At 36.6% G+C, this 26,026-nt stretch overlaps 1 pseudogene; it reads right to left on the bottom strand.

The window, feature by feature from the left end:
- Positions 1–10,940: 10,940 nt before the first annotated feature.
- Positions 10,941–11,697, bottom strand: LOC110308478 (large ribosomal subunit protein eL8 pseudogene; annotated as a pseudogene).
- Between the last annotated feature and the right edge of the window lie 14,329 nt (positions 11,698–26,026).

Here is a 26,026-nt window from a genome sequence, read left to right as displayed (position 1 = left end):
TGTGAGTATTAAAGTTCAGTTTGTTTCAATATCATTCTATTCTGCATGTGGTCAGGTTCTTCTTTTGGTAGGAACTCTGAAGAGTTTCAAGGCTAATCAAGATATGGCATAGCAAAAGAGAATTTCCTCTCATCATTATAAAGCCATAGGTCCCATTGTATCAAGATCATATTGTTATAGTCTCATTTAATCTTATTTCCTATGGGCCCCAATATCAATACCATGATTGCATTGCTTCTCCTTTACCCCAGAATTAAATTTCGCACAATATCATTTTTGATACAATCCTTTCTCTAGGTCCCTGGACTAGATAATCCCAGGTTCTTAGCTACCTAAACAGTATTGGTCATGGGTTCCATTTCATGGAGTGGTTCTGAAATCCAATCAGATATTGGTTAGTGAGTCACACAAGTTTTGTTCCATGATTGCATTACTGTGTCTCATATGCAGATCACAATTGTAGACCAAATGATGTGTGAGATACAGGTTGGTGTTTACCTTTGTCCTGTTGTTTCATGCAGCATACCTTCCAGAATCCTGAAAAAAAATCAGTGATTTCTCCTGGTAAAATGATTTATTTTGGTATTATCTTCAGCAACAGGGCCTTAGCATCAGTTTGTAGTTAGACACCCAATAAAGTTAAAAATAATCTGGCTTACTGCTGGTTCCCATGCGGCCAGTTTGGCCAACAACTTTATTAAATACAACCCATTTCTAAAGCTTGAGTTTACATTTGGCAAGGAGATATGTATAGCTAGGGCTCTGTCTCATCCACTCTTTGGCTGACACCTTTGTGATTATATGGATTGAACTGTGCTTATCAAAGACTTAAGAGTTAATATCCAAATGTGAGCAAGAACATACCATATTTGTTTTTGAGTTGCTATAGGATGACTTTTTTCTAGCTTCATCTATTTAGCTGAAAATTTCATGGTTTCACTTTTTAAAAAAAAAGAGTTGAGTAAAATTCCACTGTGTTAATGTACCAACCTTTCTTTATTTATCCATTCATTGATGGACATCATCTAGTCTATTTCCAATTTTTGGCTATTATGAATAGAGCTTCAGTGAACATCACTTAAAGTGTCACAGTGGATATATATATATATATATATATATATATATATATATATATATATAGTGTGTGTGTGTGTGTGTGTGTATCAAAGAATAGTATAGCTGGATCTTGAGGTAGATTGATTAGCATCTTTCTGATGAACTGCCACACTAATTTCCATAGTAGCTGTTTAAGTTTATACTCCCATCAGAAATGGATGAGTGTTCCCCTTATTCCACATCCTTGCCTACATGAGGTCTCATTTGTTATATAGATCTTAGCCATACTGATTGATACAAGATGAAATTTAAAGTTTTTATCTGCATTTCTGTGATGACTAAAAATGTTTAATATTTCTTTAAGTGCTTCTCAGACAATTGTGATCCTCTTTTGAGAACTCTTGATTTACATATGTATACCAATTTAATTATTTATTTTCTTGATGTCAAGAAATTTTGAAGATTTTATATATTTTAGATATTAGCACTTTATAGAATATAGTTAGTAAAAACATCTTGTCTGAATGATGGTGTCTTTTGTCACACTGATGCTTTTTAGTTTCACTAGGTTCCATTTGTTAGTTTTCCTTGTGCCTGTGATATCAGTGCTCTACATAGAAAGTCTTTTTATGTGTCAATGAGTTCAAGATAATTCATACTTTTCTATAAGATTCAGAGTATTTGACAGTATGTTGAGGCCTTTGTTCCAGTTGTAGTTGAGCTTGTATAGGTCAATAACTACAGATATTTGCACTTTTTACATGCGTGTATCCAGTTTGACCTGCCTGATTGGTTAAAGATGTGTAACCAATCTTTTCCTCAGTGTGTATTTCTGGATTCTTCATCAAAAATCAGGTATCCATACATATTTTGGATTTAAACTTATGTATTCAGTTCTGCTCCATTGATGAGCATGTCTGTTTTTATGCTAATGCCATATTATTTTCATTACTATAGAACATTTTGAGGTCAGGGATTGTAATACCTCTAGTAATTCTTTAATTGTTTGAGATTGTTTTAGCTATACTTTTTTGTTGTTTCTTTTGTTGTTTTTTGTTTGTTCGCTCTCTCTCTCTCTGTGAATCTATATGAAGCAGAAATTATTCTTTCAACTTGAAGAATTGTCTTAGCATTTGATGATTGCATTGCACTGGTAGATTGTTTTTGATGGAATGGCCAATTTTATTTTATTAATCATATTGATCCACAAGCATGGGAGATCTTTCCATTTTCTGATATCTTCCTACAGTTTTGTTCTTCAATGTCTCAATGGCTTTATCAAATAAGTCTTTTACTTGCTTGGTTAGAACTACCCCAAGATATTATATTATTTAAGACTATTGTGGAAGGTATTGTGTCCTTGACTTCTTTCTCAGACCACTTGTCATTTGTAGCTAGAAAAGCTACGGAGTTTGTGTACTAATTTTGAACCCTGCTACTGTGCTGAAAATATTTATCAACTGTGACTTTTCCTGGTGAAATTCTTTGGGTCACATATCTATACTATCCTGTAACCTTAAAGTAAGGATACTTTTCTTTCCTTTCCTTTCCTTTCCTTTCCTTTCCTTTCCTTTCCTTTCCTTTCCTTTCCTTTCCTTTCCTTTCCTTTCCTTTCCTTTCCTTTCCTTTCCTTTCCTTTCCTTTTATTTTCTTTTTTTTTGTTTGTTTGTTTGTTTTTTGAGACAGGGTTTTTCTGTGTAGCCTTGGCTGTCCTGGAACTCACTTTGTAGACCAGGCTGGCCTTGAACTCAGAAATCTGCCTGCCTCTGCCTCCCAAGTGCTGGGATTAAAGGCGTGTACCATCACTGCCCGGCAAAGTTCTTCCTTTCCTATTTGTATCCCCTTTTGCCCCTTCAGCTGCATTAATGCTCTAGCTAAAAACTTAAGTACCATATTGAAAATATATGAAGAGAATGGACAACCTTATCTTGTTGCTTATGTTAGTGAAAACATTTTGTGTTTCCTTCCATTTAGATTGATGTTGCCTATAATCTTGCTGTAAATTTCTTTTATTATGTTGAGGTTTTCCCATGTGTCCGTAATCTGCCCGAGAATTTTATGAAAGTGATTGGGTTTTGTGAAAGGCCTTTTCTCCATTTAACTAGAAGTTAAATAGTTTTTGTCTTTCAGGATGTTTCTACTGTGGATTACATTTAGAAATTTATATATGTTGAACCACTCCTAACTTAAAGTTAATTTGACAAAGGAATTGCCAATCATAATGATTGTAAAAATCAACTTTTTGGTTTATTAATTCTTTGGGGATTTTTTTAAAATATATTTTATTAGGTATTTTCCTCATTTACATTTCCAATACTATCCCAAAAGTCCCCCATACCCTCCTCCCAACTCCCCTACCCACTCTCTCCCACTTTTTGGCCCTGGCATTCCCCTGTACTGGGGCATATAAAGTTTGCAAGTCCAATGGGCCTCTCTTTCCAGTGATGGCCAACTAAGCCATCTTTTGATACATATGCAGCTAGAGTCAAGAGCTCCAGGGTACTGGTTAGTTCATAATGCTGTTCCACCTATAGGGTTGCAGATCCCTTTAGCTCCTTGGGTACTTTCTCTAGCTCCTCCATTGGGAGCCCTGTGATCCATCCAATACCTGACTGTGAGCATCAACTTCTGTGTTTGCTAGTCCCCGGCATATTCTCACAAGAGACAGCTATATCTGGGTCCTTTCAGCAAAATCTTGCTAGTGTATGCAATACACTAGCAAGATTTCTTTGGGGAATTTGCTGTTGTTTTTATTTTATTAATTTCAGTCCTTTGTTTATGTCTCACCATATACTCCTTTTAGACATTATTTTATCTTTGTATTTGAAAACTTTCAAGTGTTCTGTTAAGTCACTAATAAGAAATTTCCCAAGTTTCTTTACATATGTATTTAGTGCTATGAATTTGTTCTTATTACAGCCTTCATTGTGTCCCATAAGGTTAAATGTGTTATATAGTCATTTTCATTCAGTTCTAGAAAATATTTAATTTCTTTCTAATTTATGCCTTGACCCATTTTTCATGCAGTAGTGCGTTGTCCAGTTTCCATGATTTTGTAAACTTTCTATTGTTGCTGATATCCAGCTATATTTTTGCGGTGCTCAGATAAGATATGGTGTGTTATTCCATTTTTTTTGTCTATTGAGACTTGCTTTGTGTTCAAATACATGGTGCATTTTGGAGAAAGTTCCATGAGGTTCAGAAGAAGATAAATTTTATAATGGAGTGAAATGTTTTCTAAATATCTGTTAGGTCTGTTTGATACATGATATCATTTAATCCCAACATTTCTATGTTTATTTTTTGCCTTTATGACCTGTGTATAGGCAAGAGTGGGTATTGAAGTTATCCACTATCACTGTGTGAGAGTCAATATATGATTTAATCTGTAATAGTGTTACATTTATGAACTTGGTTGCCCTTGTGTTTGGTGAATAGATGTTTAGAATTGCAATAACCTCTCAGTAGATTTTTTCCTTTGATGAGTTTATAGTGAATGTCATCTTTAGCACTTCTGGTGATATTATTTAACTACATACAACTATAGATGATGGATTTAAAATAGTCAGAGACAAACACTAGTATCAACATAGAGAAATAAGTTTATCAGAAACTTCTGGACCCTTATTTAACTCTGTACTTACACAGCAATTACAAGTTTCCAGAGAGTATCCTGGAAAAGAAAATGATAACGGCCATCACAACAATTCTTATTGTACCTGAAGGACTTTTATTTGTAGAAACATGGAGTTGATAAGCAAATGACCTTAGCTATTTCCACTAGTTTGACACAGATCGATTCAGGTATGTTTATGGGATAGCTCAATCCCTGATGATCTATCACCAGAAGAGGCTTCTGAACTTCAAAGAATGAAACTCTGTGAGGACATTAAGTCCACCATACTATATCATAGAGAAGAGCGGAATCTAAGGACACATGCCACTGACCTAATTACCCAGACAAGGCTCTACCTAATGAAGAAACTTGCACCTGACAAATGTGCAAAAGGAAGATATGGTCATTTTTTCATTTTTTTCACTTTTTCTTTTTGTTTTTTTGTTTTTGGGGGTTTGTTTTTGTTTGTTTGTTTGTTTGTTTGTTTGTTTTTGGTTTTTGGTTTTTGGTTTTTAAAGACAGGGTTTCTCTGTACAGCTTTGGTTGTCCTGGAACTCTCTGTAAATCAAACTGTCTTTGAACTCAGAAATCCACCCGTCTCTGCCTCCCAAGTGCTTGGATTAAAAGCATTTGCCATCACTGCCTGGCTGCTTCTGCTTCTGCTTCTGCTTCTGCTTCTGCTTCTGCTTCTGCTTCTGCTTCTGCTTCTGCTTCTGCTTCTGCTTCTGCTTCTGCTTCTGCTTCTTCTTCTTCTTCTTCTTCTTCTTCTTCTTCTTCTTCTTCTTCTTCTTCTTCTTCTTCTTCTTCTTCTTTTGTCATTTTTAAAAAGAGTTATTTCAATTACAGTTATCAAAGCATGAAATCTAATGATATCCAGAAGGATTTTCTAAACCCCTGCATCTGTCTAGCCACTCTGTTGACTCCAGAGAACAAAGACATACATTGGTAACAATCAACAGTCAACCATCCCACAAGCAGCTTGTAGTACAACAGGCAAGAATTAGACAAGAAGAGGATGATGAAAGTACTTGGCAGGATAATCTATCATATCTAAGTGTATCAGTTTTCCTCATCATTGTTCAAGCATCTAGAAAAGTGAATCTTCACAAAGGAAGGGTTTGCTTTAATCCACATCTCAGAGGAATTAATTTTTATGGCCAGGGAGGCATAGCAGCAGGAACAGCTTGCTTTATGGAACCAACCAAAAAAAAAAAAAAAAAAAAAAGAAACAGAGAAAACTGGCCTCATACCCTTTTCTCCTTTTTGTCTTCTTACTCAGTTTACATCCCAACCTATCTTCTGGTTGCACCTACATTTAGGGTAAATTTTATTCTTCTCAGTTGAACTTCTATGGAAGTGCCTTCAATGACACAATCAGAGATGTGTCCTCTAAGTCATTCTAAACTCATTCTAGTTGATAGTGACTGCTAAACACAACTTGACATCTCATGGGTATTGTTTGAGGAAACCCTGTTTCTGACAAATGTGTGTGTGTGTGTGTGTGTGTGTGTGTGTTGATAGAAGTAAGACACAGTAATACAGAATTTTTATATAACACTCTAAATTATAGGAATTCTATGAGATGTTTAAAAAAACTTGTTACCAGAGTTTCCAGATACCTCTCAAATCATGTTCTGCATGTAACTGAAAAGAATCTTTTAAAACTTTAATTATATTTGATTGAAGAATTAGGGAAAACTATTCAGGAATATGCAATCTGAATTATACTAGTGGACTATAAAATCCTGAGATCTGTTGAATAACCATACCCCTATAATTAGCAACACTGCCTTGTGAATTTAAACCTTTATTAAGATGGTAGTTTTAATGTGTTCTTATTGCAAAAAGTATTTTAATGAGGAATTTCACTTTTAACATTATATTGAAAATTGTAAGATAAAATAATTATAAAATCTGAAATTAATTACCCAGATAGAAATTAAACCACATATTATTGTATATAATATATTATCTTAAAGGCCTTAGACATGTCCTTTGATAGACAAATTATGAAAATTATTTTTAAATTAAATATTTAAAATTCAAATATAAAAATATTTAAAATTAAATATGAAAGTATTTAAATGAACCCAAAATATCTCAACTTTTATTAACTCAAGTTGCTATACTCAGTCATTACCTTATATTCTGGTATGTTTTGAATCTTCCACAACATTTAGTCAGTCACTCAGCTTTCTTGAAGGTACCCTGAACAGACCCATAAAAGCCTCACACAGTGACTGAATTCAAATAGGGACTTGATGTCTGTCTCTCAAAGTCCATCTGCCTACTTTTCCATGGCTGTTTACCTCAAAGAGATTATTTTTTCCAATAAATTTTAGATTACTAGACACATTAATGTACCCCATTTCATATTCTTTTAAGTTCCTTTCTAGACACCTATAACAGCTCTTTAAAAGCTAACTGATTTAAGCCCTTCAATTATTTATACTGAAAAGTGATAAAAATCAAGAGAGGAACCACACAACCCTTGAGGTCATGGGATCCCTAACCACTAACGTTCCAGGTGAAGGTCAGCTTGGCTGGGTTTTGCTCATCAGATAAAAAAGCAATATCTGAACATTTATAAAGTCTCAGGAAATCTTCTAGACCAAGCATCTGTAGAGTTTGGTAGAACAGATGCTTTGGCTCTGGTGGAATGCCTGCTTCAATCTATGGCTATGCTTGCTGTTTAGTTCTGTGAGTCTCTTTATTTTTAGCTACTGTCTTAGCAATGTCTCAGTTGGATATCTCATTTTGTATTTTCCTAATAATATGCTTTCTTTTAAAACATATATTGATTATTATTTTAAATTGTATGTGTCTGTCTCTCTGTCTCTGTCTCTGTGTGTGTGTGTGTGTGTGTGTTTGTGTGTTTGTGTGTCTGTAAATGAGTTCAGAGGCAGCAAAATTGTGAATTAGGCATTTGAGATTTTGGAGTACAGTTACAGGTTATTGAGTTCAGTCTTATGTTGGTGCTAGGACCCAAAATATGGTCTTATTAAAGAGTGAGCAATATGTGCTCTTATCCCTAGAGCCTTCATTGCAGTTACAAAACAGAATATTTTCTGGAGAAGTATAGAGGCTATCTCTCCAATGTGAGGCGAATTTCATTGAATCACACTACTACCCAGCACAGTGAAGACATTTAAGTCTTTAAAGCCCTTTGGTTTGCTATTATAAAGTAATACTGCTATAATCTTGGAAATTATTAGAGTGCTGTTTATGTCAATGGTCTAAGTATCACCTGTAGTGACAATTTTGAAATTTTGGTTTCTTTAAAAAACACAGAAATATGAGTCTGTTTTAATTTTAACACAGGAATGGTTTTAAAATGGGCTGTTTCGGTTTGTCCACAGAAGATGACTGTGATTTTCATTATGCTCCATCAGTGGTGTGATTTTGCCAGCAAGATAGTTTCTGTGATTGTGTGACATTTCAGTTTCTAGGATTCTCCAGAAGGTATATAAACGCTCAGACACTGAGAGGTTCGAAAGTTGTTGGTTGGTTGTTGTTGGCCATGGTTTGTTAAGTATTCATGTGCAAAGAAGAAACAACAGAAATTTCATATCTTGACAGTGAAGATCAAACTTGCCCTAAGGTCCTCAATGCTCCTTTTTTCAGCAGAAAGTATTTTAATAATAACACTGCCTGCTTTCTACTCCCTGACTTTGTCCAGAGAGCTCCATCTCTCTTTCTCCTTAATCCTTCTTTCTCTCCTTTTTAGTGTTAGGGGTTTGAAAGTGTGGAAAAATGTGTGGAGAAAAATCAGACAAGGTAACAAAAATAGCTCTAATTACATAATTTTGAACCAATACATTTTAGATAATCAAAGTGGCCACAAATAGATGTTTATTATAAAATATGAAAAATCATTGTGGCTTTTGATATGAGAGCATTCTCCTTTAATTTTTTGAAACAGAAAATATAATAATAAAAATTCATCTTTGATGATCTATGAGGGTAAAGACAGATATTCAATGTACTCAAATATATTAGATGATACTTCATTTATTTGAGTTTAAAACCTTAGAAAAATTGGATGAGGATTCATAGGAGAGATGAGTATAATTAAGAGATAGTATATCATGTTACATGGTTACAGTGATCCCCAGTTTCTTTTTCATTGACTTTGATTATTGCCTTAATAAGGATAAGAAGAAGTACACATAACTTTACTCAGAAGAAAGAGCTGTTTCAGAGACGTTACAGTGGATCCGAAGTTCTATCCTGAGGATTAAAGGGGCATGATCATTTTCTAAAACACATACCTCTTTGTGAACATAAATAATTAAATGAAGGAAGAAGCTGAGTACTCTGGGAACATTCTCTGTGTATCTTACATCTGCATCTGTTTTGTTAGGTTTGATATAAAAGAAAATGTGTCAATATGTTGCTATAAAATACATAGATTGTCTTCCATATGTAAAATATGTGATTAGGAAGATGAAAGAGCATGTTATTTCTTTAGTGATTTCAACCTACAATTTTATTATGAGTAAAAAATTTAAAACTTTCCTTCAAAACTCTGGAATACTGAGAGCAGAAGACATGGTCTTCTCCAGTGAGGAGCACACCAATTGGTTATTTAATACCAAATGATAAACCCTGGAAACTTACATGCAAATAACAGTATATGGACTAATCAGGTTTTATTCATATATCTAGGAATATTTACACAAAACATACACACACACACACACACACACACAAAACACATACACACACACACACACACACACAAAACACATACACACACACACACATACACACACACACATTCCCACACTCTACCACCATTATCACCATAATCACCACCACCACTTAAAGAAACGGACCTAGGATTTGAAAGAAAGCAAAGAGAGTATATGGAAGGAGATTTATGGAGTAATGGAGGGAGAAATGGTGTAATTATATACTTGTAACTCAATTTTGTTATAATGTAAACACAAAAAATATAATGAAAATAATAAAAAATACTTCAAATAAAAAAGAAGTGACTCTACTACTCTCTTGCCTAGTACTTGCTATTTGCCAAGTCAAGAGGACCACACTTGTTTGAATTCTGGTCAATTCCTAACATTATTTACATATATTTAATAAATTCTGTATACAAAATAAATGATCAAAAATTCACACTTGGGGTGGGTTGATAGAGTGCTTGCTTAGCATGCCTTGTGCCGTCTGTATAGTCTCCAGGTCACTTACATGCATTGTGGTAGCAAAACTGTCCAGACTTAGCACTCAAAAAGAAGAGACACTCCAGCCATCCTCTGCTAAGCAATGAGTTAGGAGTCAGTCTGGGTTACATGAGAACTTTTCTTACTGAAGAGCAAGTAAGCAAACAAACCAAAAAAACCCAAATATCCTAAATAAACTCAGGAAAGTATGTTTATGTTCCTAATATCTAGAGTTATTTGACTCTCTTATTGAAGGGTAATAATTGTATAGCCCTATAGGGCCCTGGAGACAAAAGACACTAAATTCAGGGTAAAGGAAGATATCTGTTTCTTTCTGAAAATGTTGCACAACAAAATGAAATTGAAAATATATCCCACCATCTGAATTTTAAATTATTTCATCTTTAGTTATATATATCTTAGTCTCTGGGAGTATCTCTAAGCTTGGATTCTGTGCCAGAATGAAGGAATCTTGCTTAATTTACTATCAGAAAATAATAGGATACTATAATGCTGATTCTAAAGTAGCATATAGCAAAGGGTTACCAGCATACATTTAAACATTTTCTCCTAGTATAGTCCCTTGCTGGACTAATTTCCCATGACTACCCAATGTGAACACATTTAGTCATTTGTCATTGGATTCCAAATTTAACTGAGTTAACATATTTTATTTAATCTCTCCCAAAGGAAATATATTGGACTGTATTAAAATAGCAGGGCTTTTTTTGGGTAATGAGATTTCACAATAAATCATACACACACACACACACACACACACACACACACACAGAGAGAGAGAGAGAGAGAAAGAGAGAGAGAGAGAGAGAGAGAGAGAAACACTTTAAACCTAGATATATGAAAGAAAAACAGCTGCCAAAAGAGTTTAAAATATGATGAAACAGAGCTTTTTACAAGTACGGATATTTCTGAGGTTTTGTTCTATTTTCTTCAAAGAAAGGTAAGAATATCTCCTTTATTTTAAAACATCTCTTCCAATATTTATTAAAATGTAATATAGACATGTTTTTGTATTTTCAGTGTCGTTGGGGCTAGAGGATTCTTTTTTTTTTAATTTTGAAATTATATTTAGGTACAGAAAATTTAGTGTACATTTAACCCAATTTAGTGGCGAGTTCTTTAGCCTTTGCCTTTTCCAGCTTGGCAATGCGAGCCACAGACTTAGGACCCAGGACGTTGCCTCCCCAGTGGCGACGGATCTCGTCATATCTGTCATTATAATTGGTCCTAATAGCTTCCACCAGCTTAGCCAGAGCACCCTTGTCTTCCGAGTTAACCTGTGTGAAGGCAACAGTGGTGCATGTCTTCCTGTGGACCAGGTGCCCCAGCCTGGCCTTTCCCTTGATGATGCAGTAGGGCACCCCCATCTTTCGACACAGGGCAGGTAGGAAAACCACCAGCTCAATGGGGTCTATGTCATGGGCAATCACCACCAGCTGAGTCTTCTTGTTCTCCACCAAGGTGGTGACTGTATTGACTCCTGCTCGGAGGACAGGTGGTCTCTTAGTTGGGACGTTGCCTTTGCCGGCAGCTTTCTTCTCGGCACGGGCCAGTAGCGCCTGGGTGAACTGGTTAATGGCAGGAGGGACTTTGAGCCGCTTGTAGAGGATGGCTCTTTGCCGCTGCAGCCTGATGTAGTTGGCCCATTTGACAAAGCGTGATAGATTTCTTTTGGGCTGGATGTCCTGTCCAATGCCGAAGTTCTTGGGCCTCTTCTCGAACAGAGGGTTGACCACCTTCTTGGCCTCCTGCTTCTTGACGACGGCGGGGGCCGGGGCCACCTTCTTCCCCTTGGCCTTCTTCCCTTTGGGCATCTTGCTCGGCTGCTGGGGCTAGAGGATTCTTAACTCAAGTAGCAACACATGATTAAAGCAAACCCTCAGAAGGCATAGAAAAACCATGCAAACAGAAGAATCAGAAGGAGGAGGAGAAAGAAGTGAATAATTTTTAAAGGGGAAATACAACCAAATGTATTTATTTGAATAAAAAATTTAGCATGAGTTTAAGGGCAAAGATTGGGCAAACTTTGCAATGAAAGACTCCTAGCAGTCGCCAGTCTTTTCATTTAAGAAGCTTTCATTAAGTTCTGACTAATGTGATCACCTAGATCCAAGAAAAGTGAAGCAATGGACATGTCCAGATCCCGGTAGTACAGTTGGCTTATATAAATGGAAAATGAGTTATAAAGACAGAAGCAGGCAGACAGAAGTGATGACTTGTGCTAGTCACATTTGTTGTGTTCTTGGGGAGTGCTAGGTGAAATTTCTATCACCATATAAGTGGCTCCTATCCATGCTTAACACCAATTTCAGGGGACCCGATGCCCTCTTATTCATTACATCTTGATCACTGCACACACATATAGACAGGGAAAACAGTCATACACATAAAATAACATTTAAAAAAGTCTTTATGGATACAAATGGTAGGTGCATCATAATACAAAGCCTTCTTCAGAACAAGACTGAGGAGGGAAAGGTATAGAACATGCCATAGACTTTGGATCTTTTGCATATACCAAAGTTTTCATTATATTTAGAGACTCTTAGCTCTAGGTAAAATTTATTTTTGTTTATTGTTGTAAGGTAGTGTAGAAAAATGAGTGCTCATTTGGTTGGCATATATAATCCTTTCCTTATGCTTCTCTTGATTGGTTATCAACTCTAGTATCTTCTCTGAACTTCAGATATCAAATTTTCATAAACATTCAAGCAAAATTCCTAGCTGAGTAAAAAATAGTTGAGATCACTATTAATATTTCAACTAAAAGGTTTCTATATTTGAATTTTATGATGTGACCTCTTTTCCATAGTCATGTATTATTTAAGTTGTATAATGCCAGAATATTATTGTACACATTTTGACAGATACTTTTTATTCCAGCAATATTAATAAGGCATTCAGTAATTGCAAGATATTTTACTATTCACAAGTCAGGTTATATTATGGAACTTCATCAACAATTTGATACAAGAATAATAAATATAAAATGTCTTTATATAATGAACTTATGACTCTGGGTGAAGGCAGGCATTGCAAACATTGGTTTTGCAATGGAAAGAATGTTTTCAGTACCAAATGCCCAATAGGAATGCTCATTCTGACCTTGTAGCTGTGTGCATGCTTTGTAACTTCCTTATGGCCCTCATTTTCATATCTGCAACCTTAAAATTCTGATGAGGTGCACAGTCAGCCATACAATTGGAGATGAGGCCTATTGTGTACTTCTCATATGGCAATTGTTAGAAAATAGTTCTCTGTGACTAGCTCACACATTTGCATGGGCCAAGTTCTCTAAGACTTTTATAACCAATGTTTGAATAAAGAGGTAGTCAGGGTTTGGACACTGATCATGTCTCCTTCCCTTGAAACATCCCAGGATTGGAAAGATAAAGACTTCTTTCTTCTACCATGGGATTGTTTTTATGGTATGCAGTAGAAAGGTTAGAGATACCTGTCTTTGCTTGTTCTTTTCTGGAACCATCAGCTTACATATTAGAGAAAAGGTAAAGTGTCTTCTCAGTGAGAAGACAGGTAATTCTACCAGCAGCCATCCTTATACATATTCAGTTTGTTTCAGAGGTGCATTTCTTAAGTTTGGCTGACATGTGGAAAGCAGAGCACTGGGGGCAAGGCTGGTAATCTTGCTACTACTTCAGTTGTATGTGATATAATGCCTTTGTCTCTGACTGTACTATGTATACAAACAGAGGGATGTTGATTGATTACAGACAGAAATATGATAGATTGATTTATAAATAGTTACATTATGGGTAGATGGATAGATAGATAAATGTGTAGATAATAGATACATGCTTATATATACATACATAGATATAGATACATGGATAGATATAGGTTGATTCATAAATAATAAATACATACATAAATAGACAATGGATATATAGAGATAGATAGATAGATAGATAGATAGATAGATAGATAGATAGATAGATAGATAGATAGACAAACTATGGAAGGTTCTAGGTTTGTAACTGCAATAAAATTTCTGACTCTTCCACACTTTTGATTAAACAGTAGCTACTAAAGTTTCAGACATGTTTGTAAGAATTATTAGTGATTAAATACTATTGCTATTAAATATTTGAGACGTGAGGCAGCTTTTGAGGTAAATCTTTAAGGATGTGTTAAATGGGGCTTTTGTAGATGTTGCATTAATTATTTCAGATATCAAGAACAGTGTAGACATGAACAGGCAAGAGAATCACACAGGCCAGCACATACAAGAAGCTCATGCTAATCCTGTTTAAGCACATGGTTCAGACAATAACAGAATTATGAAAAAAAAAAACAGTGAATCCAGTAACACTATCTGACAAACAGTAAACAAAAAAGAATGAATGAATGAGAAGGAGAGAGGAGAGAAAGATGGGGGGAGAAAAGAAGGAGAGAGAGAGAGAGAGAGAGAGAGAGAGAGAGAGAGAGAGAGAGAGAGAGAGAGAGAGTGCCAAACTAAACCCTTGGAGAATGCATGCAGGGAAAAGGTGATAATAGACATTTCACCAAGAGATGACAGGTACACAGTTCTCTACTATCTTGTCAGAATCTTTAGATTAAGTGTTATGATTTTTCACCATATAGAATAAACAATTCCTGTACCAAAAACTCATGGATCATTTGTAAAATAGCATGAAACGACTGTAACAGTCAGAAGAACAGGAAGCTTACTGTCATTTTGTGTGTCCCAGAAATATGAGTGGCTACATCCATGAAATCTCATCAGCATAGCTGCCCAAATAGAATGTTAAGAATGGCAACATCAGTGGGCAAGCTTCATGGAAGGGGAAGATCTTAAAGGGGATCAACCCTACTCAAAAGACTACTGGCTACTGGGGAACACCTGAGAATGAGAAAAATGGTTTTCACAGGGAAAAGGCCGCAATTAGTTATCTAATACCAAGTGGTCAGTATTGAAATCATCTAGAAACAGGTAATAGTGTACAGACTGAGTAAGTTATATTTTTGTATTTAGAGAGCCATGTAAAGAACTGACACTGAATTTGATAGAGGGCAAGGGGTGTACATGGGAAGTGTTGAAGAGAGGAAAAGGGAAGGGGAATAATATAATTATAATTTAAAAAATAGTATGCAAAAATGTGAACAGGCTTGTTCAAATCAGATTCCTGGTGTGACACCAAAGCATCACGTGTTAAGTAAGAGGCAGGCTGTCAGAATATCAACTACAGAGAACTGGAACAGTCTCAGAACGGAGTAAAAATTTCTATTTAAAACCAGTATAGATGACAATGAGGGCTGGTCAACTTTAAGTAGACCTGTAGTGACACAGAGAGAGGACAGATAAAAACAAATGAATGAGTTACAGAACAGAACATCAGATTCCACTCTCCCAGGGTTATCTTGGAAGGACCACTAGCTTCTCTGTGAATGCAATTGCTTTTACTTTAATAACTTGCTTGCTGCATTTTTATGTCTCCTTGAATTTTTCATAAGGATCAAACACTAAGAGACTACTGTAAAATCTTGTCTCAGATTGTTCCCATTTAGACACTGTAGCTATTTAGCAAGATGACTATCTCTCTTTACCTGCTGGAGTCCAGCTACACCATCGGACAAAATAGAAGGAGAAAGCCTAATGGGTATCACTAGCTTTGTTGAACATATTTAAAAGTAAAAAATTAAAACAATCACTATAACCGAAACTTAAGAATGAAAGAAGTTAAGAGGATGATACGACTTTGAGAAGACCCTGAAGCCAAGTTGGGACATGAGGAATCATGAGATTTGGTTGATGGTGTGAGTACAACCAGGACAATATGGAAATTGGATGGTTAGTCTTGATTTTTCAACACTATAAAATTATTTCAACATTGACACCGTGTGCACCCTTGTGAAGGAGTTTCTAGGTTGGATTAATTGAGGTAGGAGGGTTCATCCTAACTGTGAGCAACAGCATTCTATGACATATGGGCCAGACCTGAGAATAAAGGGACCTGGAGAGCAGCATTCACATTTAGCTGCTTCCTGACTTAATGATCAGCTTGTTTCTTGGATAAGGTGGTCTAAACCTTCACAATTTTAGCAAAGGGGACTTGGAAGCAGATTCGTGGACAAAAGTACCAGTGCCAAGCCTGGAGACCTGAGTTAGATCCCTGGGATGCATGGATTGGAAGAGAGAACCAATGTCTAGAAGATGTTCTGTGGCCTTTTCAGGCTTCCAGTACATCCACCCAAATCTGAACGCATACACAAGAGGGAATCCATCCCATATACAGTCACCAAACCCAAACACTATTGTGGATGCCACCAAGTACTTGCTGACAGGAGCCAGATATAGCTGTCTCCTGAAAGGCTCTACCATTACCTGACAAATTCAGAGAAGGAGACTCTCAACCAACCATTGGACTGAGCACATGGTCCCCAATGGAGGAGCTAGAGAAAGGACCCAAGGAGCTGAAGGGGTTTTCAGCCTCATAGGAGAAACAATATGAACTAACTGTGGGCCTGAGTACCAAAGACTTTCTTTCTCATTGGTTTGGTCTGAGAGCTTTGGGAAAATCCCATTTGCATGTGGGAAGGCTTGGTGCAGCTACGATGTGATTGATACTACATACCTCTCTGCAGAGGTGCTATGGGAGGCTATAGCTACATGACAGGAGCCATGTGCTCATGAGGCATGACCAAACTTCTGCCATCCCATGCAGGTGGAAATCACTGCCCACAGGGGCTCCGGGGTTCCAGACGTTTGCTTGACCTTGGACCAGGCTGTCTGCGCACAGTGCATCACCCCACAACTAACCAGTACCCCCAGAGCTTCCAGGGACTAAACCAGTAACCAAAGAGTACACATGGTGGGACTCATGGCTCTAGCTGCATTTGTAGCAGGGATGACCTCGTGGGACATCAATGAGAGGAGAGGCCCTTGATCCTGTGAAGGCTCTATGTCCCAGTGTAGTTGAATGCCAGGACCAGGAAACAGGAGTCGGCAGGCAGGGTTGGTGAGCAGGGTAGCAGAGAGGGGATAGGGGGTTTTCGGAGGAGAAACCAGGGAAGGAGATAATATTTGAAATGTAAATAAAGAAAATATCTAATAAAAAACCTTATAACATTTGAAACAAAATATATCCTTCCTAATATTCTTCTCTCAGCCGTTTGATGCAAACTAGAAAAGTTACTAATGCAGGAAATTCGTGCAGGTTCCCTGCTGAAATACAGGTGTGAAAGGAAGTAGGAAGGAATGGCAGCCTGTTGGAGGTTACCTCTGACCCCAGAATCGCTTCTTTCCTGCTGGTTAGCAGAGCAGTCCATTCACTCTGGTCCTTCCTTCATCACTAGTTTAGAACTGACTCAGTGTAAGCCGCACACGGGAAGTTAAACAAATGGGAGGAAAACGTAAGAGTTCTGCAGTGGGAATTTTTTGCTGACAGCCTGCCTCAGGATAGCTCTTGGCATGGGAGGAAGTGTGCATTCTCTCTCAGGAGTAGCTGGAATCCTTAGGCAAGGAATACAGGTCACCCCAGGCCATTTTCAGTCTCTTAGTTCCCAAATACTCAATTTCCCACTGCTGATAGCACTGAACAATGGAGGTGTTTTGACTGCTAAGACAGCAATATGCCAATGGCATTGTGAACCTGCAATAAAATGTTTATGGGGCACATAATGAAATCTAACTATGCTTAGGCAAAACAGAACTGTGTACCTAAGATACTAAAATCCTTCCAATAGGTTTAGACCTTGGTCAAAACTTGTAGAATATAATGTTTGGCAAGCCAAAAATCTGGTTAATGTTTTTTGTTCTTTTGTTTCAGTTTTGGGATTTACAAAAATACGTATAAAACCTATCCTCAAACTATAAGAATACAAGAGAATAGATATGAATTGGGTTTACCTTGGCATCAACATGTGTTTTTAAAGCACACATGTCCTGAACAGACAGCTTAAGAACCTTCAAATAATTCATTAAGCTAAACTATACCTTTGAAAAGAACCCATTTTTGTTGGTTTATTCTGATGATTTTCCATTGCATAGTATTCCCAAGAAGAAAGTATCACACAGTAAGCTCTGAGGAGGATTGAAAGCCCAGAAGAGTTCTGGGTCTGGCTAAACCTAGAGACAGGTAACATGTCTTAGCCTTAAATCATCCATGGTACCTAATATTCAAGGCTTTGGGGAAGAATAATATTTTCACCATCCCACTAGGGGCTCCTGCACTCCACAGATGGTAAGACAAACAACAGATCTGCTGTTATCATCTGTGCTCACACCTGGATTCAAGTTGTTCTTTCTTAAGGTCTTTGTTCTGTGCCTCAATGTCTCAACATGCTAAAAAAATAATAATGTGCCCTATAAAAGGATTCAGATTCTAAAAAACCCACTTCTGACATTGAAACCTTGCTCTGTTTCAACCAGACCACTTAATGTCAGCCACATTTTACCAGTTTCAGAAGTACCTGAGTTCTGAACTCTTGACTTCTGGTTTTGGTCGCTTATCCTCAACCATGTAATTATCCTATCAGAACAAATCAGGCTCTCTAATAACTGGCTAGTAGACTTCTCTTAGCCAAAGGCATCTGTTGTCAATGATAGAAGGGTATACATCTGTCCAGTGCAGTCACATAGATCCATATAAATAAATTGATGTGTAAAGAGAAGCACAAATGTATGAAACATAATAACACACAAGAAGAATGCTTACTGTTACCATTCTGTGATAAGTCCTATATCATGCTACATCACTCATTTGCTTTCCTATTTCCCTTCCTTATTTATTTCTCTCTTTAGTTAAGTTTTACTGACTTTTATATTACTTTCTTTTTCTAGATATAAATCCTTTTTACATATAACAGAATTTTTAATATATAAGTTACTGTTTAATTTTATTTATAAAAGTTCTTATTAAGAAATATTTTTATTTTCAATATTCTGTTTTCATTTACATTATATTATATTTGGGGAAATCTAGATTTCAGTGTTTTCACTATTATTTTATTATGTAACATTTGTAGTTTTGTGTCCCACAATTAATAATTCTATGGAGATATTAATTTTAAGTTATACAAAATCCTCAGGATGCCACAGAATATTTTATTTAACTCATTGATTCAGTATTCTAAAAAAAGCAAATGAAATAGATGCTGTACTCAGTACTAACGATCTTTTGTCATTTGATGTTATGACAACATATACTTTAACATACCTTGTTTAAAATTACTTTTTTGTCAGTCCTCCCAACCGCTCAAGATAGTCTCTGATTTTTCCAAAATAACCTTTTCTGGTTTTTGATGATTTCTTTCATCAAATAAATCTGGGTATTTGTTGTCAAGACAATCTAAATAGCACTACATGTAAATTAGCAAAGGTAGCTTTTGTTAAAATACTAATTTAAAAATAATTAATATAAGACATACTTTGTGTAAACTAATCTTCCTTGTTGTCCTTTAAACACTGTACTCTCAAATCCAATGGTGCTTCTATGACCCTAGACTTCCATAAAACAATGGTGGCATAAAGTTGAATCACTTATATATGTCTAATATCTCATGGTTTCATTACATTGATCAGAATTCTTTCATATAAGTCCATTAGATGCAACGAGAGGAAGGATAGATGATATGCTCCTGCTTTCACAGTATAATTGTTGTGAACAGTATTTCCAGATGGAAATCTAAGGTTTATGGTTTGTACTTATACCCTTTTTCTACTACTTTCTTTAGACTCCATCTGAACAGTACAGTGTTTACAGAGAAGACATTGATGGATACATAAAGGCCACAAAGGCACCATCTTCAAAAGCCAGCTAATATTTGATCTGAAAGGACCTTTAGAAATTATTTAGTAGCATTTCTTTGATTTATAGTTGAAAATATTGAGATAATGGGAAGCAAAGACATTTTCTAGGGTAGTAATTTCTTGGTGACTGTTTATTATTATATCTGAGTTTAAACATGTATCCTGGCATTAGTTGCTGACAATTCCCAGCTTAAACCTGCCAGCTTAAGACAGATAAGATAAAAATGGATAAAGTAAAATAAATCTGCAGATATACATGTCAGGGTCTCAGAATTAGAGTTATAGTTCTTTCTAGTCCTCAGAGTACAAGTGCTACTCCCAAACTAGCATTAGACATTGGAACATGTTAGCCAGAGCTCCACTGATACAAACATATATTTGCTTCCTACTGACTTAGGAGCCAGAGTTTGACTAGAGTTCGTATGTAACCATCAACAATGGCTTAGTTGTTATGTGCTTAATTTTAATTTGAAGAGATACAAAGTATAGCTTGTTTTCTGTATAGCTATCAAGAGGGAAAGCTAAAAGCAAGGGAATCAGATATTCTAATTACACTCTATCACTTCCCTAGCCATAAATGATGCTTTTTTTTTTTTTTTTTTTTTTTTTTTTTGGTGAGGTCATTGGCCAAGCTTTAAGCCCAAATTGTATTAGCACATTTTATTCCTGGATCTTAGATATCTAAGCAAGTATTTCACTTGAGTTAATGAGGTTTGTGGAAGTCATATCCCAATCTAAATATCCCTTTTCTACAGGTCATTTCTGAAAAGGTCAAGCTTTGTTAATAACTACTTCTGAAATTAATTCCTGTTGTATCTCTTTTGAATATATTTGTAGACTGCAAAACCAAGTACAATTTTAAAGCCTTGGAAGTACAGAGCTAAATAGATAATTATCAACAGAGGATCCTCATATGGCCACAAGCACTTAAAGTAATGTTAAGCATTCTTAGTTACCAGGGAAGTGGAAATCAAAATGACATTGAGATTCCATCTTACACCAGTCAGAATAGCAAAGATCAAAAACTCAACAGACAGCATGTGCTTGTGAGAATGTGGAGAATGGCAAATACCCTCCATTGCTGGTGAGAGTGCAAAAGTGTACAACCACTTTGGAAATCATGTGGCCATGTCTCAGAAAATTGGAAATAATTCTACCTGAAAACACAGCTATACTGTTCTTGGGTATATACCCAAAGGATGCTCAATAATACTGCAAGGACACTTGTGCCACTATATTCATAGCAACCTTATTTGTAACAGCCATAAAGTGGAAGAAACCTAGATGTTCCTCAACGTAAGAATAGATACAGAAAATGTGGTTCCTCTACACAATGGAATACTATTCAGCTATTAAAAACAAAGACAGCATGAATTTTTCAGGCAAATGGTTGGAACTAGAAAATATCATCCTGAGTGAGATAACTCAGACACAAAAAGACATGCATGGTATGTACTCACTGATAAGTGGAAATTAGCCTAAAAGTACAGAAAATCCATGAAACTGCCCAGAGACCCAAAGAAGTTAAACAGGAAGAAAGGCCCAAATGAGGATGCTTAAATGCCAGTTAGAAAGGTGTGTGTGTGTGTGTGTGTGTGTGTGTGTGTGTGTGTGTGTGTGTGTGTCAAAATTGTCCTTAGAGGCATGGGAAAGGAGTGACCAGGTTGGGAGAGAATAGGGTAAAGGGATGGGGGTTGGATCAGGCATGGGTAGAGAGAGACAAGAGAGTGGCCCAGAGGGCCAGGAGAATGAGTGGCAATATACAGCTGCTAGTGGTGGCTGTGGGAAGAATCTCTAGGATGTTCCAGAGACCTGAGATGAGTCAGGCTACAAGGTGTGAATGAAATTAGCTGAAGTACCCAACAGTGGGGTTATAGAACCTGAAGAGATCACCTCTAGCAGCCAGACAGGATCCCCAGTGGAAGGATGGGGACACCAAAGCACCTATAAAACTTATGATCCAAAATGGATCCTATCTAAAAGAAATGCAGGGACAAAGATGGAGCATAGACTGAAGGAATGGTCAACCAGTGACCAGACCTCACTGAAACCCATCTGATAGGCAGAAACCAATCTGCGACACTCTTAATGATATGCTGTACTTATAGACAGGAGCCTAACATAGCTGTCATCTGAGAGGCTCTACCTTGGAGCTGACTGAGACAGATGCATATACCCATAGGAAAACTTTTGACAGAGATCAGAATCCCCTATAGAAGAGTTAAAGGAAACATTACAGGCCCTGAAATTGATAACAACCCCACATGAATCTGAGTGTTAACTAACCTGGACCCGTGAGAGCACCCAATGACTGAGTCACTAACCAAAAAGCATACTCGGGCTGGTCCAAGGCCCCTAGCACTTATGTAGCAGAGGGCTGCCTTGTCTGGCTGGCCTCAGTTGGGAATGCACCTAATCTTGTAGAGAGGTTATGCACCAGGGTGGGAGATAACTGGTTGGGGTTGCACCGTCACAGAGGTAAAAAGCAGAGGTTATGAGGGCAAAGGACCCTATGAGGGGGGATCAGGAATATAAGCAACATTTGGGATATAAATTAATTAGTTAATTGAAAAAGCATAATTATTTACAGTTTCACTTTTTCATTTTTATTGGGGAGTTTTGCTGTTTTCTTTTAACTAAAGTGTTTTGCATTGATAGGAAAAAAAAGCTTAAAACAACTTATACAACTTCTGATGAAGCCATTTTCACATGATAAAGTTTGCAATATTCAGCATGAGTGGATGTTCCCTTTGTTATCACAGAGAGTCATTATCTGATCACTGAACATTCAGATGTATTTAATAAAAGGTGCCAGCATGAAGTCAATACGTTCTTTCTTGGCCCATCTGATTCTTGCCAACCTCCTCATTTTTGCTCAGATACCTTGACCTCTTTGCCAGTAGCTGTAAGCATGGATAGACACAATCTGGTTTTTTATAAATTTTTTTAAATGATCACAATAATTAAAACCATACTAGTTTATATAAATATGCAATCTATGAGCCCTGTACATGATACCAGAGAAAGGTTTTGTGCTTCCATTCTCATGTCATGAAATACGTTCTTTAATCTTTTCTAGGCTCAGTCAGATCTTTAACATTTCTGCTACCTCCTACTCAGAGTGGACAGTCTTGTCTGCCTCTTACTTAGAGAACACTCATGTGGTAACTTCTCTGCTTCCCATCCCAACTCTTCATTCTCTTACATATTCCATAGTAGGAGAGCAAATTGTGCTCCTGGACAAAACTATGCTTTGGCTATATTCAATCTGAGACTGGTCCACAGCCTCTACATATTACTTTACTTCCTTTTGTGCATGTTTTTCATCCTCACTCCCTGACAGTGATGACTTTTCTGTTTCAATCAATATCACATTTCTGTTGGTCTAGAAGAGAATGTGACATGAAACAGGCGCTTAACAATCTTTAAGGTTAGAAGACCAGAATTACCCATAAATCTTCACAGATAAATTCAGTACCTAAATATATGGTGTAAAACATGGTAGATATCCATAGTGCCTTTAAACTTGGTTGAGATACTAATACACCCAAGTTTGTATGTATTTTGTCTATACAATTACATTCTCTCTGTTCTTTTAACTTTCGATAATTTTTGGAGGCAGTTGTTCAGTTTTGATTATCCTTGGTTGGCTTGCCTCACAATTGTGGCATAATCAGTATTAGGTTCACTATCTAATGGAGTCCATGAATTTACAGAGTTGAGTCAAGTTTACATGAAGCCTGTATGTACTCAGTCAAGGAATGACTCAGTCTCTATATCTCACTAAATCCAGTTTTTAAAAATCTTTTAGATAACACAGAAATGATTAACTAAAAATCAAAAATAGTAACATGCCATTTAAGAAAACCTTGAAAACTCCTTGAAAGTTTAAGTAAGCCCCAGTCACTTGCTTTCTTTTATAAGAACTGCTGTGATCATGGTGCCTCTTCACAGCAATAGAACACAGACTAAGACATCTTTGTGCCCTTAAGTTGCTTTATTTTTTCTCTCTTTGTTTTTGTTTTCTTTAGGTAAAAAGGCACAACTACAAGAGGAGTAAATAATTCTGGAATATAAAGGACTGAATGTGGACTTCTGAAACCTTATATAGTTCTCATCTAAGCTATCCAAGCATGTACTCATATAACACAGGGTTAAACATGGAAGACAAAGTGTGGTAGAAGAACAAAGAAAGACAGATTTGAAACTGAAGGGAGGAATCTGGAGCACAAATACCACTTAATCACAGAACATCAACATCAGGGATCATTTCTTATAATGAACATGTTCCTATTATAAACAAGATAGGATAAAATGACCATCATTTTAAAAAGTCCAATTTGAGAACTCAAACATTAAAGCAGGCTCACTGGAAGCCAGAGGTGTGGTGTAACTGAGTGAAGCAACGTGTTTAGAAATGGCAACTGGCTCAGGTTACATTCAAAGGAGACCAATTAACTTTGCCTGTGGTACTATATGTTTTCCTCTTCAGAGAGCCAATGGATATAGTCTCAGGCTGCTAAAAGTACTGCTAAAAGAGGTATTCCCTTATTGTGGATAAAAAAGCAAACACAAGTAAAATACATAAAACATAAATGCAAGTAACACTCAGGTCAAGAAGTCGGAAACCACTCACACCTCAAATTCTTGCCTTCTTGCTTCAGCCTCTCCCCCTTTCCTTCCTGGGAGATAACTACTATGTTGCCCTTTTAACAGAATTTTGTGGTTTACTACTTAATCATGTTTTTAAAAATTAATTACAAGTTCTTGCTGATTTATGCATTACTTGATCATGGTCACATGTATAAGTGATAGAAATATACGAAAAAAAAAAAAAGAACTACCTAATTCAAATGTTATTCATTGCTTTTACTTTCCAAAATAGATTTGGCTGCATTTAAAAGATACAAAATTGATATTGCTGTATTGAAAAAAATTGTAACTTCTCAAGTAAAATATGCTAAGATATCTATACATTCATATGTTGGAAACTGGTATTTATTTTTACTAAAGGGTTATGAAAGCTATCTCACTTATCATGGAGCACAAGGGCATATGTTGAGAATGTTCATTACATCTGAACACAGCTGTTTGTTTATGTAAGTGTTTTATGTGGCGGTGCCAAAAATAAGTTTGTACTCAGCATGAATGTGCAGTATTATCATGCGAACCCCTTTGAACTAATTTGAGAGCTATTGTGATTTAACTGTGACATGGAGCCCTTAAATCCAGTGGTGTGAGTGAATTTTGTATGCATATAACTATGCATATGGGCATGATTTTGAAACAAAGCTATTGCTTTTTAATAAGTGACTGAACTGCAGGGCAGCAGCATAAAAACAGACAAGCCCAAGCACAATATCATAATGGTGAGTTTCCACTTACATTGGATTGGATATGTAGTTTCTTTGGTCATTTCTTCCTATCATATTTCTCACTTTTCTCTCATTTTTCTTCTTCTTTCATGATCTTTTCTGTTTATATAATGTGGGGCATGGATGCTTGTAATTATTCCATCATAAAAGATGCAGAAGAAGGACCAAGAAAAGACAAGAATAGGAAAAGGATGGGTGTGAATGTACTGCATACTGACATGCACATCAATTGCCTTCTTCCACCTACACCTCTGTAAGAGTAGCTTACTGCCACTCAGGTTACTGACCTGGGGAGTGGGACCTTATGCTCATGCCATAACGAAGCTGGTGCTGCCAAGCTGTGGGCACAAGCCCTCAATTAGAAGGTGCTGCTCATCTCTGTCAACACTAATGAAATTCAGGCCTGTAAAGTGACAGGCACAGCAACTGGTTTGGGAGTTAAAACATTAATACCTTCAAGTTTCATTTTCCGGTTCCTCCCTCAGTACCTTCCCCTGGAAGGAGAACACAGGAGAATCACCCTGACCAGAATATACAAGCCCAGAAGTGAAGGTCTAAACCGAGTGAAAGTAAAGATTTGATTTAAGGAGGAGGGAATGGAAGGGAGTAGGTCATAGCACTTGGGTGCCCTTTGAACTCTGACAAGAGCAGTGAACCTTTCATCCCTGATATTCCAGACCAGAACTGACAACTTTCAGAGGCAGAAATGAGATTGCAAGTGCAGTCTCACACAGGTAGAGTGCATAATGAACACTGAGCCTCAGCAATACCCCATCTATCTGCAACTGCTTTTACATCAAGAAGAAACGCTGTCCAAAAGCCTATTTACTGAAAATAGTAATCAATAATATTTATGTAATGGGACTATATTTATCCCTTGTGTAAGAAATTATTAAATATAAATTGTGTCCCTAACTAAATATCTTTCCAGAAACACAATAATACATATGTTGTGCTTTTTACACAGAACTAACAAGCAGGTTTGGAAGGGACTCTTTCTTTTTTATTT

The sequence above is a fragment of the Mus caroli genome, unplaced genomic scaffold (genome assembly GCF_978045245.1).
Source record: "Mus caroli unplaced genomic scaffold, Mus_caroli_1 scaffold_15, whole genome shotgun sequence".
NCBI classification, from domain to species: Eukaryota; Metazoa; Chordata; class Mammalia; order Rodentia; family Muridae; genus Mus; species Mus caroli.
This window is presented reverse-complemented; position numbering and strand designations above follow the sequence as displayed.